Source organism: Dendrobates tinctorius, unplaced genomic scaffold (genome assembly GCF_039654945.1).
Source record: "Dendrobates tinctorius isolate UK_male_01 unplaced genomic scaffold, ASM3965494v1 ptg000022l, whole genome shotgun sequence".
Lineage (NCBI taxonomy): Eukaryota > Metazoa > Chordata > Amphibia > Anura > Dendrobatidae > Dendrobates > Dendrobates tinctorius.
This window is the reverse complement of record NW_027361690.1, coordinates 71,056,596-71,071,946: the sequence shown is the minus strand read 5'-3', so window position 1 is coordinate 71,071,946 and position 15,351 is coordinate 71,056,596. Positions and strand designations below refer to the sequence as shown.

Sequence of the window (15,351 nt, the reverse complement as noted above, 5' to 3'; positions counted from 1 at the left end):
GATTTTGCTGCGGTTCCGCAGCGGTTCTGGCCGCTGCGGTGTACAGTACCACGATTCCCTATGGGAATCAAAAACCGCAATGCAGACGGTGCGGAATTTTCCACGCGGATTATCTGCGGTTTTCATTCCGCAGAAAGAATTAACATGTCATTTCTTTCTGCGGATTCCGCTGCGGTTTGCCATCTCCTCCATTGAGGAGATGAAAAACCGCAGAGCAAAACCGCAGAGCAATCCGCAGGTAAAACCGCAGGTATTTTGACCTGCGGATTTTACGGAATCCGCACCTAATCCGCAGCGTGTGCACATAGTCTTAGGGGATAACTTAACATTTTGGGAATAATCCATTAATGCATTAAAATTACAGAACCCGTTCTGATTGCGGCTGAAGATCCAACTATAAAATGCCAACTTGAATTACTCAGGTGCATGGAAAACAAGAAGTCTTGTGAGTAGAGTTGAGCGAATATGTTCTGAATCGGTCATCGAATCTCAATTCGCCATATTGGTACCCTATTTGTGCCAAGTTTACGTTTGACGATTGATTCTAAACATATTCGGTCATTTCCACTCCCATTAACGCCGATCCTAATAGGAACAGAATTTTGAAAAAATTTGCTCAACTTTACTTGTGAGTCCATTCACACCAATGAAGTCAAGTTCTCCACAAAATGAAGATTAGCCATGAAGTATTACTTATTTCTTTATGATAAGCGTTATGGTATCCGGATTAATGCCACGCAGAGGCACAAGTACAACACTGATGGAATCTGTGGTCTTGCTCGTTTCAAGGATCCCTAAGGTCTGCCATGTTGGGACCACCGGCAAGCAAAATTCAGAGGGTGTACATCAATTTGCTACCTTCTAGTACATGTTAAGTCTGGATCAGAGCCATCCATTCCAGAGTATGAACTCATTACAAGCAGACATGATAGATATGCTCTTTACGAGGCATGATGAGCATCACAGGTATGACAAGAGGTAGCAACGCTGACAACTGGAGCCGATTGTGAACATAAACGGTATTTATCACGTTATCCAAGTAGGTTTTCCAGGAGGAAGAGAAGATTATTATTGCCACATCCCTAGTGACAAATACAAAAGGTACTCTGCTCACAAATCAATGGAGTGCTTCAGCACGAGCCGTCCTTCCAGGCAGCATGTCTTCTCCATGTGTCACATACAGACATGTACATAAAAAACAGAAGCCAAGCCTGCATGTCAGGTAATTATGGGGAGCAAACAGGTCATGTCATATTTGTATAATAAACTTAGCCAATGTGACCGATAATGCCAATAATCGGGCACCAAAGTAACGTATGAGAAGAGGATTTCCACCTGAGGCCGCTATACAAGGTCAGGAGGACTCAGAGAATGTTCAAAAACTGTCCTGAAAGTCTCCTGGTAGTTGTGGCAAGGGATAAATTAAATCCTCAGTGCACCAACATGATCACAGCCGGGGTCTGTACACAGGAGAGATGGCTTTCTACCATCTGTATGGCAATCACATAAAATGCACCACAACTCCCAGCATACCCTGCCTGTATAGCTACACTTGTGCAACACCTGGAAAGTCATAAGATATGGTTTATAGAAACTGATGGAGGCCGATAAATACTTCTTTCACGAGGTCATCCATACAGCCATTACACAGGTGATACCAGACCACAAGTCAAATGACAGGTGGGATCAGAAGACCGCAACACGAACGCCAAGGAGGAGGTGGGCTAGGGCTGCCAGAAATAATACACATCCAGGGGCGGACAGATCATTGGCAGGGGAACCAGAGGTAAGGGCTCCAATGGCTCCCTCCAAGCAGGTGCAATTAACCATTTTTAGAAGCTCTTGGGCTGTAAAGAGCCCAGACAGTGGTCCTGCACAGGGGCCCTTTTCTGTGTCCTCCAGGGCACACATCTATACAAAAAAAGGATGTACAAACATAAAAGTATTTACAAGCAACTAAACCTGTGCCTAAATAATTAGATATATTTATTGTATACACACGAGAGCCCCTCTATCCCAGAGATGACAAGTAGATACACACTACACAGAAAGTTTCCTGCCAGCAGCCCCATGTAAAGCCCAGTATCGTACACCCATCACCTCACTCCCCACTGTGCTGGTCCTGTCCCCCTTCCCCAGCACATGCCGCCCCTCACCTGTAGCAGCGGACGGCGTTCATCTCCCGGGTCCCCGCGCTACAATGACTACTGTGTGTGGTCTATGGGGCTCTCCACCTCCTGCTTCAGCCCTGACTTCCTCCTCAGCCCTTATGGGGAGGCGGGAACCTGTGAGCGCCGGGCGGGGAGGAGCGCGGCTCCGGGCTCGGTGCCCAGGTGCTCCGAATCCCTGCCGGTGTGGTGGACGGGCATACCCTGCCCGCTGAGGCGTGCTGTCCGCCCTGCCGGTGTGGTGGACGGGCATACCCTGCCCGCTGAGGCGTGCTGTCCGCCCTGCCGGTGTGGTGGACGGGCATACCCTGCCCGCTGAGGCGTGCTGTCCGCCCTGCCGGTGTGGTGGACGGGCATACCCTGCCCGCTGAGGCGTGCTGTCCGCCCTGCCGGTGTGGTGGACGGGCATACCCTGCCCGCTGAGGCGTGCTGTCCGCCCTGCCGGTGTGGTGGACGGGCATACCCTGCCCGCTGAGGCGTGCTGTCCGCCCTGCCGGTGTGGTGGACGGGCATGCCCCGCTGTGGTGCTGCTCCTCTCCCGCTTGTTATGCATTGCAGGAGTGGCAGCACTGAATCTACTTGTCAGTATGGCGGCAGCTGTTTACTTCTAGGAGCCCTCTGCGCCCCATAGTTATCCGCGCTGACCAGACGCCGTCGTCTGTCATGTCCTTTCTGCGGTTTCTTGCTCTGTTGGACTGTGTGACTCTCAGCATGGCCACAGCTCCCAGGGTTTGTGCACAAGGGGTTGTCTGAGGAGGTTTTCAGAGTAGTCAACTTCAAAAACACCTGAAAATAATAGTTAAAAACACACTTGAACTGCTCTTGATAATAATTTCTATCATAAAACCACTTTGCTGATGTATGTTTGGTGTTTACACCAGCTGGGTAAAAGGAAAAAAGCTTGTCCCGTCTTTGACAGGAAACTTGTCAAATCTAAGGTGTGTGCACACGTTGCGGAATCTGCTGCGGAATTTTCCGTGCGGATTTGTCTGAATCCGCAGGTAAAAAAGACCTGTGGTTTATTTGTGGATTTGCCTGCGGTTTTCCCCTGCGGTTTGACACCTGTCATGGAGCAGGGGCCAAACCGCTGCGGAATCTGCACAAAGAAGTGTCATGATGCGGATTTAAAACTACAGCAAATCCGCACGGAAAGTTCCGCAGCATGTGCACTGTGGTTTTCATTTTACATTGCTTTTAATGGTACTGTACACCGCAGCACCAAATTCACTGCGGATCCGCAGCAGAACCGCAACGTGTGCACACACCTTAAAGACTGCAAAAAACGATTCAGGAGAAAAAGATCTTCTCAAAACACATGCCAGTGTTTTGTTTTTTGTTGCTTTTTTTTCCCCTGAAGCAACATCTTTGTCTATATTTCTGTTCTTTTTGCATCGTCTTTGGCGTTTTTTTAAATTCGTTTTATGTATGAAAAGCAGTGGCTTCCAAGGAGCAGCCACCTTCAGAATGGTCAGGTCTCTTATTTTAGCCACTTCATGGCTTTCAAAGATTGATGCAATTAAAAGAAGCTGCAAAGAGTAAAAGACGCGGTACGCATGCGCTGATAATAAACGTCCCTTCCTTCTCCCTGGTCACATGAGCGGCAGGAATGAACACAATAGACGCCGGTGATGTTGGGCGCATGCGCCGATCATGGCGCTGATTACGAACAGCTGCACTTCCGTTATAAGAGAAGCTAGCTTATCACACACAGGCACAGCCCCCCGAGGAAGCCCACGCGAAACATGCGTCGGGGCTGCTAGAGGACACACACTGGCAGCTACAATATGGGTAAGACCGTTACTTTGGACTCTTAATTTTTGGCTTTTATTAGGGTTTGAGGTCTGAACGCCATTCAACTAAAGAATAATGGGGATTATTATTCAGCCCTTTTCCCTTTTATGCACGTTACATGCACTTGGCACTTTGTGCACATGATTTTTGATATCTATTGAGGTCTTTTTGCTTGTTGCCCCTTTTGCTGTTACATCAGTGTTGTTTTTGTCCTAGCACACATGAGCCTTTGTGATGCGCTTTGTTTCTCTTGAGTCTGTTTGTAATTGTTACTTGATTGTAAAAATAAATTAGCTTTTTATTACATTGTGGCATAGAGTACGCCGTTGTTTTTCTAGGATTTATAAAGAGTAAAAGATGCTGGGAGCAAAGCCACGCATAGAACTACAGCAAAGCGTGGGGTCCCCTGATGTTTTAATAACCAGCAGAGGGAAAGCTGATGGCTGGTGGCAGATGTTTATAGCCTAGAAAGGGGGTAATAAACATCGAGCTTCCCAGGCTTTTACTATCAGCTCACAGCTGTATACTTAGCCTTTACTGTTTATTAAAATGGGTGACCTCCCAAGAAATGACGTGGTGGCTCCCTTATAATTAATAATCAGCAAAGGCTAGGCAGACAGCTCCCAAGAAATGGTGTATCCATAAGATGCACCAGTTCTGGCACTTAGCCTCACTCTTCAATGCATTTGTCCCTTGACAAGTCTAGCTCTGCTACATCTAGATGGCATGAATGTTGTCATGATGTGAGCATTCAGCCTGCCATCCAGCAGAGACACTTAGCTGCATGTTATAGCGCAGCATCAGTATCTCACAGTGACATTGTGGCACCCCACCTCATTGCTTGGAAGCAATGAGATGTCCCCTGACCAGGAAGAACCAGCATCCAACACTTGTTCTAACGCTGGACCAAAAGGGGTGGAGCTTAACCCCTTTACCCCAAGGGTGATTTGCATGTCAATGACCAGGCCAATTTTTACAATTCTGACCACTGTCCCTTTATGTGGTAATAACTCTGGAACGCTTTCATGGATCCTGGTGATTCTGACATTGTTTTCTCGTGACATATTGTACTTCAAGTTAGTGGTAAAAATTCTTTGATATGACTTGCGTTTATTTGTGGAAAAAAAAAGCGAAATTCAGCAAAAATTTTGAAAATTTTGCAATTTTCCAAATTTGAATTTTCATGCCCTTAAATCACTGAGATACAGCACACAAAATACTTAATAAGTAACATTTCCCATATGTTTACTTTACATCAGCACAATTTCGGAGCCAATTTTTTTTTTTGTTAGGATGTTATAAGTGTTAAAAGTTGACCAGCAAGTTCTCATTTTTACAACACCATTTTTTTTAGGACCACATCACATTTGAAGTCACTTTGAGGGGTCTATAGGATAGAAAATACCCCAAAGTGACACCATTCTAAAAACTGCACCCCTCAAGGTGCTCAAAACCACATTCAAGAAGTTTATTAACCCTTCAAGTGCTTCACAGGAATTTTTTGAATGTTTAAAAAAAAAAAAATTATTTCAGGTCCAATTTTTTTTATTTTACCAAGAGTAACAGGAGAAATTGGACCAGAAAAGTTATTGTGCAATTTGTCCTGAGTACGCTGATACCTGATATGTGGGGGGGAACCACTGTTTCGGCGCATAGTGGAGCTTGGAAGGGAAGGAGCGCCGTTTGACTTTTTCAACGCAAAATTGGATGGAATTGATATCGGATGCCATGTTGCGTTTGGAGAGCCCCTGATGTGCCCAAACAGTGGAAACCCCCCACAAATTACACCGTTTTGGAAACTAGACCCCACAAGGAACTTGTCTAGATGTGTGGTGAGAACTTTGAACCCCCAAGGGCTTCACAGACGTTTATAACGTACAGCCGTGAAATTAAATAATCATATTTTTTCCACAAAAATGATCTTGTTACTAAATAACATTTCTCACATGTCTACTTTACATCAGCACAATTTTGGAAACAATTTTTTTTTGTTAGGAAGTTATAAGGGTTAAAAGTTGACCAGCGATTTCTCATTTTTACAACAAAATTTACAAAACCTTTTTTTTTTTTTTAGGGACCACCTCATATTTGAAGTCACTTTGATGGATCTATATGGCAGAAAATACTCAAAAGTGACACCATTCTAAAAACTGCACCCCTCAAGTTACTCAAAACCAGATTAAAGAAGATTATTAACCCTTCAGGTGCTCCACAGGAGCAGAAGCAACGTGGAAGGAAAAAATGAACATTTAACTTTTTAGTCGCAAAAATGATCTTTTAGCAACAACTTTTTTATTTTTCCAAGGGTAACAGGAGAAATTGGACCCCAAAAGTTGTTGTCCAATTTGTCCTGAGTACACTGACACCCCACATGTGGGAGAAAACTACTGTTTGGGCACACGTCGGGGGTCGAAAGGGAAATAGTGACGTTTTGGAATGAAGACTTTGATGGAATGGTCTGCGGGCGTCATGTCCCGCTTGCAGAGCCCCTGATGTGCCTAAACAGTAGAAACCCCGCACAAGTGACCCCATATTGGAAACGAGACCCCCTAAGGAACTTATGTAGATGTGTGGTGAGAACTTTGAACCCCCAAGTGTTTCACTAAAGATTATAATGCCCGGGCGTGAAAATTTAAAATCCTATTTTTTCCCCACAAAAATTATCTTTTAGTCCCCAATTTTTAATTTTCCCAAGGGTAACAGGAGAAATTGGATGCCAAAAGTTGTTGTCCAATTTGTCCTGAGTATGCTGGTACCCCACATGTGGGGATAAAACTGTTTAGGCACACGTCAGGGCTTGAAAGGCAAGTAGTGACGTTTTGGAATGCAGACTTTGATGGAATGGTCTGTGGGCGTTATGTTCCGTTTGCAGAGCCCCTGATGTGCCTAAACAGTAAAAAAAAAAAAAAAAACACATGTGACATAATTTTGGATACTAGACCCCCAAAGAACAAATCTAAATTTGCCCCAACTAATCTAATGTTTCTGGTAAAGTAAATTAGTAGTGCATGGTGGTGTGGTACAATTTGAAGCAATCCTTCATACACAGGCCAGGTTTTTCGGGGCAGGTGTCGCATTGATAAATGGTGTCCTTGCATATTCCCTTTTTGTAACACTCTCGGCACCTTTTTTGCTGCTTACCTTTTCTTCTGGTTGGCGGGACCACCCCCGAAAAATACTGACCTGGTACAATACGAGCACCTTCAGTTCCAGAAGTACTGGGGCCCGCTCCTTCCGGAGTGCCAAACATCAGGGCCTTAACCACTACCTCCTGGAACTGAAAGTATGACGTATCGGTGTGGCGTGCACATCGTAACAGCAGGAAAGTGTTGAGCATTGCCACTTGGACGATGTGTACGGCCAGCTTTTTATGCTACACCTTGGCCTTTCTCAAAACATTGTACGGTTGGAGGAGTTGATCGGAGAGATCAACTCCCCCTGTTTTTATTATACCCCAGTACACAGGTCAGTTTGCTGACCTATGTAGAGGTACCCCATACAGTGCAGAGGGCGCTGCCATCACCGTGTATAGTGGTCAAGAGTAGGACATCCCTCTTGTCCTTTTACGTGACCACCAGCAGGTCAAAGTTGGGGTCATCTCGTGCGGGAGACTGTGCATTATCAGCATAACACACCAATATTGCCTAAGTTATGGCTTCTTCAGGATCCCCATATGAAGGACCAGGCCCCAAAACTGTGTCATTTCAACTGCGTCTACAGGAGACCAGTTAGAAAATGATGAATGCGGGTTTTGTTCCAAAAATTGATGAGCGTACAAATTAGTGTGCTCCACCATGAGGTTAACAAAATCCTCAGAGAAAAAGACTTTGAAAAAGTCTATTTCTGTGAGGCCAGTGGTGTCAAACTTGATTCCTGATTCTGCCACAAAATCAGGAATCACTGGCTCGTAATTTTCGGGGGGACGAGGTCCATACGGGTTGCGCTGGTTCAGCAGCGGGAATGGTGGGTGCTGCCTCATCTTCTGTCCTGGGGTGTCTACATGGTGGTTCCGCAGAACCCGAGGAGGGGTAAGAGGATGAGGAATCTGAAAAGTACAGAAAAGTGGGATCCTATCCCTCGCTATCAGTGTCGGAGACAAGGAAAGAATATGCCTCCTCCATTGAATAGTGCTGTTGAGATGAATTTGATGAGGACTAGAGTTGAGCGAAACGGGTCGAAAAATTTCAAAAGTCGCCGACTTTTGGCAAAGTCGGGTTTCATGAAACGAAACCCGACCCTAGGATGAGGTCGGCCACGAGGTCGGCGACTTACGCGCCAAAGTCGCGTTTCAAAAGTTTGTTTTGCGCTCTTTTTCAGCCAATCAGGATCCACGGACACTGTGGGCAACGTGATGACATAGGCACGGGTCACCACCATCTTTCAGAAGGGCATGCAAGTGATTGGCTTGCTTTGGGGGGTGTCACAGGGGGTATAAAAGGGCGTGCACGCCGACCGCCATGTTACTCATGCTGATCTCAGAATAGAGAGAGCTGCTGCTGCTGATGATTTTGTAGGGAGAGCGTTAGGCAGGGAAGAAGACACCAAAAACTGCTTCTGCTGCTAGCGATTTTGCCTGTACAACACACCAGTCACTGTGTGTGCAGTGCAAGGGGAGGCTATATAGTGGTGAATCAGTGGTGTTGGTTGTTGGGCTGCCTTCTAAGGCTTCCTGACATTCCTGCATTGCTGTTTACCCACTGATCCGCAAACTGCTTTTTTAAAAGCAATCCCAATTTTGTTTTTTGTCCTGCTGAGAAGAAAAAAAAACTGCTTCTGCTGCTAGCGATTTTGCCTGTACAACACATCAGTCACTGTGTGTGCAGTGCAAGGGGAGGCTATATAGTGGTGTATCAGTGGTGTTGGTTGTTGGGCTGCCTTCTAAGGCTTCCTGACATTCCTGCATTGCTGTTTACCCACTGCTCCGCAAACTGCTTTTTTAAAAGCAATCCCAATTTTTTTTTTGTCCTGCTGAGAAGAAAAAAAAACTGCTTCTGCTGCTAGCGATTTTGCCTGTACAACACATCAGTCACTGTGTGTGCAGTGCAAGGGGAGGCTATATAGTGGTGTATCAGTGGTGTTGGTTGTTGGGCTGCCTTCTAAGGCTTCCTGACATTCCTGCATTGCTGTTTACCCACTGCTCCGCAAACTGCTTTTTTAAAAGCAATCCCAATTTTTTTATTTGTCCTGCTGAGAAGAAAAAAAAACTGCTTCTGCTGCTAGCGATTTTGCCTGTACAACACACCAGTCACTGTGTGTGCAGTGCAAGGGGAGGCTATATAGTGGTGTATCAGTGGTGTTGGTTGTTGGGCTGCCTTCTAAGGCTTCCAGACATTCCTGCATTGCTGTTTACCCACTGCTCCGCAAACTGCTTTTTTAAAAGCAATCCCAATTTTTTTTTTTTGTCCTGCTGAGGTACTGAGCGTGCATTTTTTCACACCATACAGCGGTGTACGCTCCTCACACAGTACCGTGTAACGGCTGTTATCACAGCCACAGTGAAGCTATCAGTGTGTCACTCTGTGAGAATAAAACGAGGACATGTTCCGTTCTTACAGACCTGCACTCTAGGTAGATTCCTATTCTGCCCAATTCTACATACACCTTGTAGTTTGTGATACACTAGCCAATTTCTGCCTGTGACATAGCGCTGTGATATTCAGTGGGCCTCACACAATCCATAAGTGTCCAGTGCCCACAAGTGTGTGCAGAAATTCAAAATCTCCCTTATCCTCTAGTCACTTTGGTCACAGCTGTGCCATCGAGGCTGTGACAGAGCGCTCAGATATTCAGTGGGCCTCACACAATCCAAAAGTGTCCAGTGTCCACAAGTGTGTGCAGAAATTCAAAATCTCCCTTATCCTCTAGTCACTTTGGTCACAGCTGTGCCATCGAGCCTGTGACAGAGCGCTTAGATATTCAGTGGGCCTCACACAATCCAAAAGTGTCCAGTGTCCACAAGTGTGTGCAGAAATTCAAAATCTCCCTTATCCTCTAGTCACTTTGGTCACAGCTGTGCCATCGAGCCTGTGACAGAGCGCTCAGATATTCAGTGGGCCTCACACAATCCAAAAGTGTCCAGTGTCCACAAGTGTGTGCAGAAATTCAAAATCTCCCTTATCCTCTAGTCACTTTGGTCACAGCTGTGCCATCGAGCCTGTGACAGAGTGCTCAGATATTCAGTGGGCCTCACACAATCCAAAAGTGTCCAGTGTCCACAAGTGTGTGCAGAAATTCAAAATCTCCCTTATCCTCTAGTCACTTTGGTCACAGCTGTGCCATCGAGCCTGTGACAGAGCGCTCAGATATTCAGTGGGCCTCACACAATCCAAAAGTGTCCACAAGTGTGTGCAGAAATTCAAAATCTCCCTTATCCTCTAGTCATTTTGGTCACAGCTGTGCCATCGAGCCTGTGACAGAGCACTCAGATATTCAGTGGGCCTCACACAATCCAAAAGTGTCCAGTGTCCACAAGTGAGTGCAGAAATTCAAAATCTCCCTTATCCTCTAGTCACTTTGGTCACAGCTGTGCCATCGAGCCTGTGACAGAGCGCTCAGATATTCAGTGGGCCTCACACAATCCAAAAGTGTCCAGTGTCCACAAGTGTGTGCAGAAATTCAAAATCTCCCTTATCCTCTAGTCACTTTGGTCACAGCTGTGCCATCGAGCCTGTGACAGAGTGCTCAGATATTCAGTGGGCCTCACACAATCCAAAAGTGTCCAGTGTCCACAAGTGTGTGCAGAAATTCAAAATCTCCCTTATCCTCTAGTCACTTTGGTCACAGCTGTGCCATCGAGCCTGTGACAGAGCGCTCAGATATTCAGTGGGCCTCACACAATCCAAAAGTGTCCACAAGTGTGTGCAGAAATTCAAAATCTCCCTTATCCTCTAGTCATTTTGGTCACAGCTGTGCCATCGAGCCTGTGACAGAGCACTCAGATATTCAGTGGGCCTCACACAATCCAAAAGTGTCCAGTGTCCACAAGTGAGTGCAGAAATTCAAAATCTCCCTTATCCTCTAGTCACTTTGGTCACAGCTGTGCCATCGAGCCTGTGACAGAGCGCTCAGATATTCAGTGGGCCTCACACAATCCAAAAGTGTCCAGTGTCCACAAGTTTGTGCAGAAATTCAAAATCTCCCTTATCCTCTAGTCACTTTGGTCACAGCTGTGCCATCGAGCCTGTGACAGAGCGCTCAGATATTCAGTGGGCCTCACACAATCCATAAGTGTCCAGTGTCCACAAGTGTGTGCAGAAATTCAAAATCTCCCTTATCCTCTAGTCATTTTGGTCACAGCTGTGCCATCGAGCCTGTGACAGAGCGCTCAGATATTCAGTGGGCCTCACACAATCCAAAAGTGTCCAGTGTCCACAAGTGTGTGCAGAAATTCAAAATCTCCCTTATCCTCTAGTCACTTTGGTCACAGCTGTGCCATCGAGCCTGTGACAGAGCGCTCAGATATTCAGTGGGCCTCACACAATCCATAAGTGTCCAGTGTCCACAAGTGTGTGCAGAAATTCAAAATCTCCCTTATCCTCTAGTCACTTTGGTCACAGCTGTGCCATCGAGCCTGTGACAGAGCGCTCAGATATTCAGTGGGCCTCACACAATCCAAAAGTGTCCAGTGTCCACAAGTGTGTGCAGAAATTCAAAATCTCCCTTATCCTCTAGTCACTTTGGTCACAGCTGTGCCATCGAGCCTGTGACAGAGCGCTCAGATATTCAGTGGGCCTCACACAATCCAAAAGTGTCCAGTGTCCACAAGTGTGTGCAGAAATTCAAAATCTCCCTTATCCTCTAGTCACTTTGGTCACAGCTGTGCCATCGAGCCTGTGACAGAGCGCTTAGATATTCAGTGGGCCTCACACAATCCAAAAGTGTCCAGTGTCCACAAGTGTGTGCAGAAATTCAAAATCTCCCTTATCCTCTAGTCACTTTGGTCACAGCTGTGCCATCGAGCCTGTGACAGAGCGCTCAGATATTCAGTGGGCCTCACACAATCCAAAAGTGTCCAGTGTCCACAAGTGTGTGCAGAAATTCAAAATCTCCCTTATCCTCTAGTCACTTTGGTCACAGCTGTGCCATCGAGCCTGTGACAGAGCGCTCAGATATTCAGTGGGCCTCACACAATCCAAAAGTGTCCAGTGTCCACAAGTGTGTGCAGAAATTCAAAATCTCCCTAATCCTCTAGTCATTTTGGTCACAGCTGTGCCATCGAGCCTGTGACAGAGCGCTCAGATATTCAGTGGGCCTCACACGATCCAAAAGTGTCCAGTGTCCACAAGTGTGTGCAGAAATTCAAAATCTCCCTTATCCTCTAGTCACTTTGGTCACAGCTGTGCCATCGAGCCTGTGACAGAGCGCTCAGATATTCAGTGGGCCTCACACAATCCATAAGTGTCCAGTGTCCACAAGTGTGTGCAGAAATTCAAAATCTCCCTTATCCTCTAGTCACTTTGGTCACAGCTGTGCCATCGAGCCTGTGACAGAGCGCTCAGATATTCAGTGGGCCTCACACAATCCAAAAGTGTCCAGTGTCCACAAGTGTGTGCAGAAATTCAAAATCTCCCCTGTCCTATAGACACCTTGTACCTTGTTTTACATTACTATATAGTTTGTTGGATTTTGTCTACATTTCTACCAAAAATGAGGAAGGCTGGTGGAAGAGGCCGTGGAATTGGGCGGGGGTTGGCAGCTGGTAATGATGGTGTTGGTGGTGGATCTGATGGTATTGGCAAGAGCAAAATAGGACCGAATGCAGGAGGTGTTGAGCCTGCGTCATCGTCTGGCTACATAAGGCCTCGAACGCTTAGTTTTCTAGGAGTTGGCAAACCGCTTTTAAAGCCAGAGCATCAGGAAAAAGTTTTGTCTTACATTGCTGACTCAGCCTCCAGCTCTATCGCCTCCTCTTCTTCAGTTGTAAAAAGTAAAAGCACTGAGTCGTCATTGGAGGCTCATGTTCATGAACCACACCTTTCCTTGTGTCCTTCACCCCAACCAAGATTGAAGGATGACGCAGGCCATACTACTGATTACTCCATGGAGCTGTTTTCACATACCATGCCTGGATTATCAAGTCAAATGGTGAATTACCCAGGCCAAGATGAATCTGACATGGAGTGCACTGATGCACAGCCGCTGATGGATGATTCTGCTGGTACATTCACTCAGAGCACTGCATTGTCCTCGCAGTGTACAGAGCCAGATTCTAACCCTGATGAGACTCAGGTGCCCCTTCCCGCACACTATACCACCATACACGGTGACACAGAGGAAGGTGCACATGACATAGAAGAGGAGGTGATGGATGACCCAGTTGTTGACCCAGATTGGCATCCATTGGGGGAAGAGGGTGCTGCTTCCAATAGCTCAGATGAGGAGCATCCACAGCAGACATCGACATCGCAACAGCTGTTATCTGGCAGGCCCGGAGCACTCCAAAGACAGGTTCCAAACATCAAAAGAGTTGCTGGACAGCTTGTCCAGAGGGTCAAAAGATCACAGCGTGCTAGGCCGCAAAATGTCTGCCAAAGTAGGAAGAGTGCAGTGTGGCACTTTTTTGAACAAAATCCTCATGATCAGGCCAAGGTTATCTGTAAGAAGTGCGCAAAGACCTTTAGCCGAGGGAAAAATCTGAAAAATTTGAATACCAGTTGCATGCTTAGACATTTAACCAGCATGCACTTGCAAGCGTGGACACAACACCAAACCTCAAGTGCCACATGTGCAACTGATCACAACGAAGGTAGTCAGCAACGCTACATTGTTTCCCCCACTGTAAGCCCACCGGTTAGCACAGCAGCAAATGTTGAGGTGTCGTTGCAAGGCCACAGCAGTCAGGGAATCCCACTGTTATATCAACGAAAAACTGATTCTAGGCCATCAGAAAGAACAACAACTCCATCACCATCATCAACCCTCTCTCAGTCCGCCCTGTCCACCGCTACTTCCACCATATGCAGCTCTCAAGTCCAGCTCACCCTCCCAGACACTATGAGTAGGTCAAAAAAGTACTCAGTCTCTCATCCGCGTACACTGGGTTTGAACGCCCACATTGCCAAACTAATCTCGTTTGAGATGATGCCCTTTCGGTTGGTGGAAAGCACAGCTTTCCGCGAACTCATGGCCTATGCAGTACCACGCTATGACCTACCCAGTCGCCACTTCTTCTCTCGCAAAGCCATCCCAGCCCTCCACCATCATGTGAAAGACCGCATTGTCCATGCACTCAAGCAGTCAGTGAGTGGAAAGGTGCACCTCACAACTGATGCATGGTCCAGTCGGCATGGCCAGGGCCGTTACGTGTCCATCACTGCGCACTGGGTTAATGTGGTGGATGCAGGGTCCACAGGGGACAGCGGTGGTGGGACAGTGCTGCCTAGCCCACGGTATAGGAAACAGTTGGCTGTAGGCGTTCGACCCTCCTCCTCCTCCTCCTCCTCCTCCTCCAGAAGCGAAAGCTCGTCCACAGAGCGCAGTCGTACGAGCACTCCATCTGTAGCTGCCACTGTTGCACACGAGGTGTCCCCCTATTGAGCAGCTAGTGGAAAGCGTCAGCAGGCTGTGTTGCAGATGATGTGTTTGGGCGACAGACACACCGCCGAGGTGCTGGCCGAGTACTTGAAGCGACAAACTGAGTCATGGCTGGGCAGTGTACATCTTGAGGCAGGCAAGGTAGTTAGTGATAACGGCCGTAATTTTGTGGCAGCCATAGCCCTTTCAGAACTCAGCCACATACCTTGCTTGGCTCACACCTTGAACCTGGTGGTGCAGTGCTTCCTCAAAAATTATCCGGAGTTAACAGCCCTGCTCCAGAAGGTGCGAAGACTGTGTGCGCACATCCGCCGGTCGCCTGTACACTCCGTTCGTATGCAGAAGCTGCAGCGATAGCTCCACCTTCCCAACCACCGCCTCATTATCGACATTGCAACAAGGTGGAACTCCACCCTGCACATGGTGGAGCGGCTGTGCGAGCAGAGGCAGGCCATAATGCATTTGTGGGAGGATACACGGGCAGGCACTTTGAGAGCAGACATGGAGTTGACAGGTGTGCAGTGGTCGAAGCTGAAAGACCTCTGTAAAGTCCTTCAGTGTTTTGAGGAATGCACACGGCTGGTAAGCGCAGACGACGCCATCCTAAGCATGAGCATCCCACTTATGCGTCTGCTCATGCAAACTTTGACGCACCTTAAGGAGCAGGCTTCTGCAGCCAATGTTGATGAGGAGGAGGGAATCCTTGATGACATTCAGCCATTGTCTGCTCAGGGACCTCACCTGGACGAGGTGGAGGAAGAGGAGGAGGAGGAGGAGGATGATGGGGATGATTACTTAGGGGAGGAGGATGCATCTCGTGGGGCAAGTGAAAATGTTGGCGTGGCAAGGTCTGGTACAG

At 47.2% G+C, this 15,351-nt stretch overlaps 2 protein-coding genes across 5 annotated transcripts in view; one reads left to right on the top strand and one right to left on the bottom strand.

Annotated features, from left to right (window-relative positions):
- The window catches only part of MCTP2 (multiple C2 and transmembrane domain containing 2), a 273,414-nt gene extending 271,105 nt beyond the window's left edge, over window positions 1–2,309 (bottom strand). For 3 of the 4 annotated variants that reach the window (XM_073568759.1, XM_073568762.1, XM_073568763.1), the window contains exon 1: window positions 2,157–2,309. The gene's annotated coding sequence lies outside the window, so the exon portion shown is untranslated. The remainder of the gene's footprint in view (window positions 1–2,156) is intronic. The other variant, XM_073568764.1, reaches the window with a different exon arrangement.
- Window positions 1–15,351, top strand: part of LOC141084424 (uncharacterized) — a 60,323-nt gene that overhangs the window by 22,270 nt on the left and 22,702 nt on the right. The window lies entirely within an intron of this gene.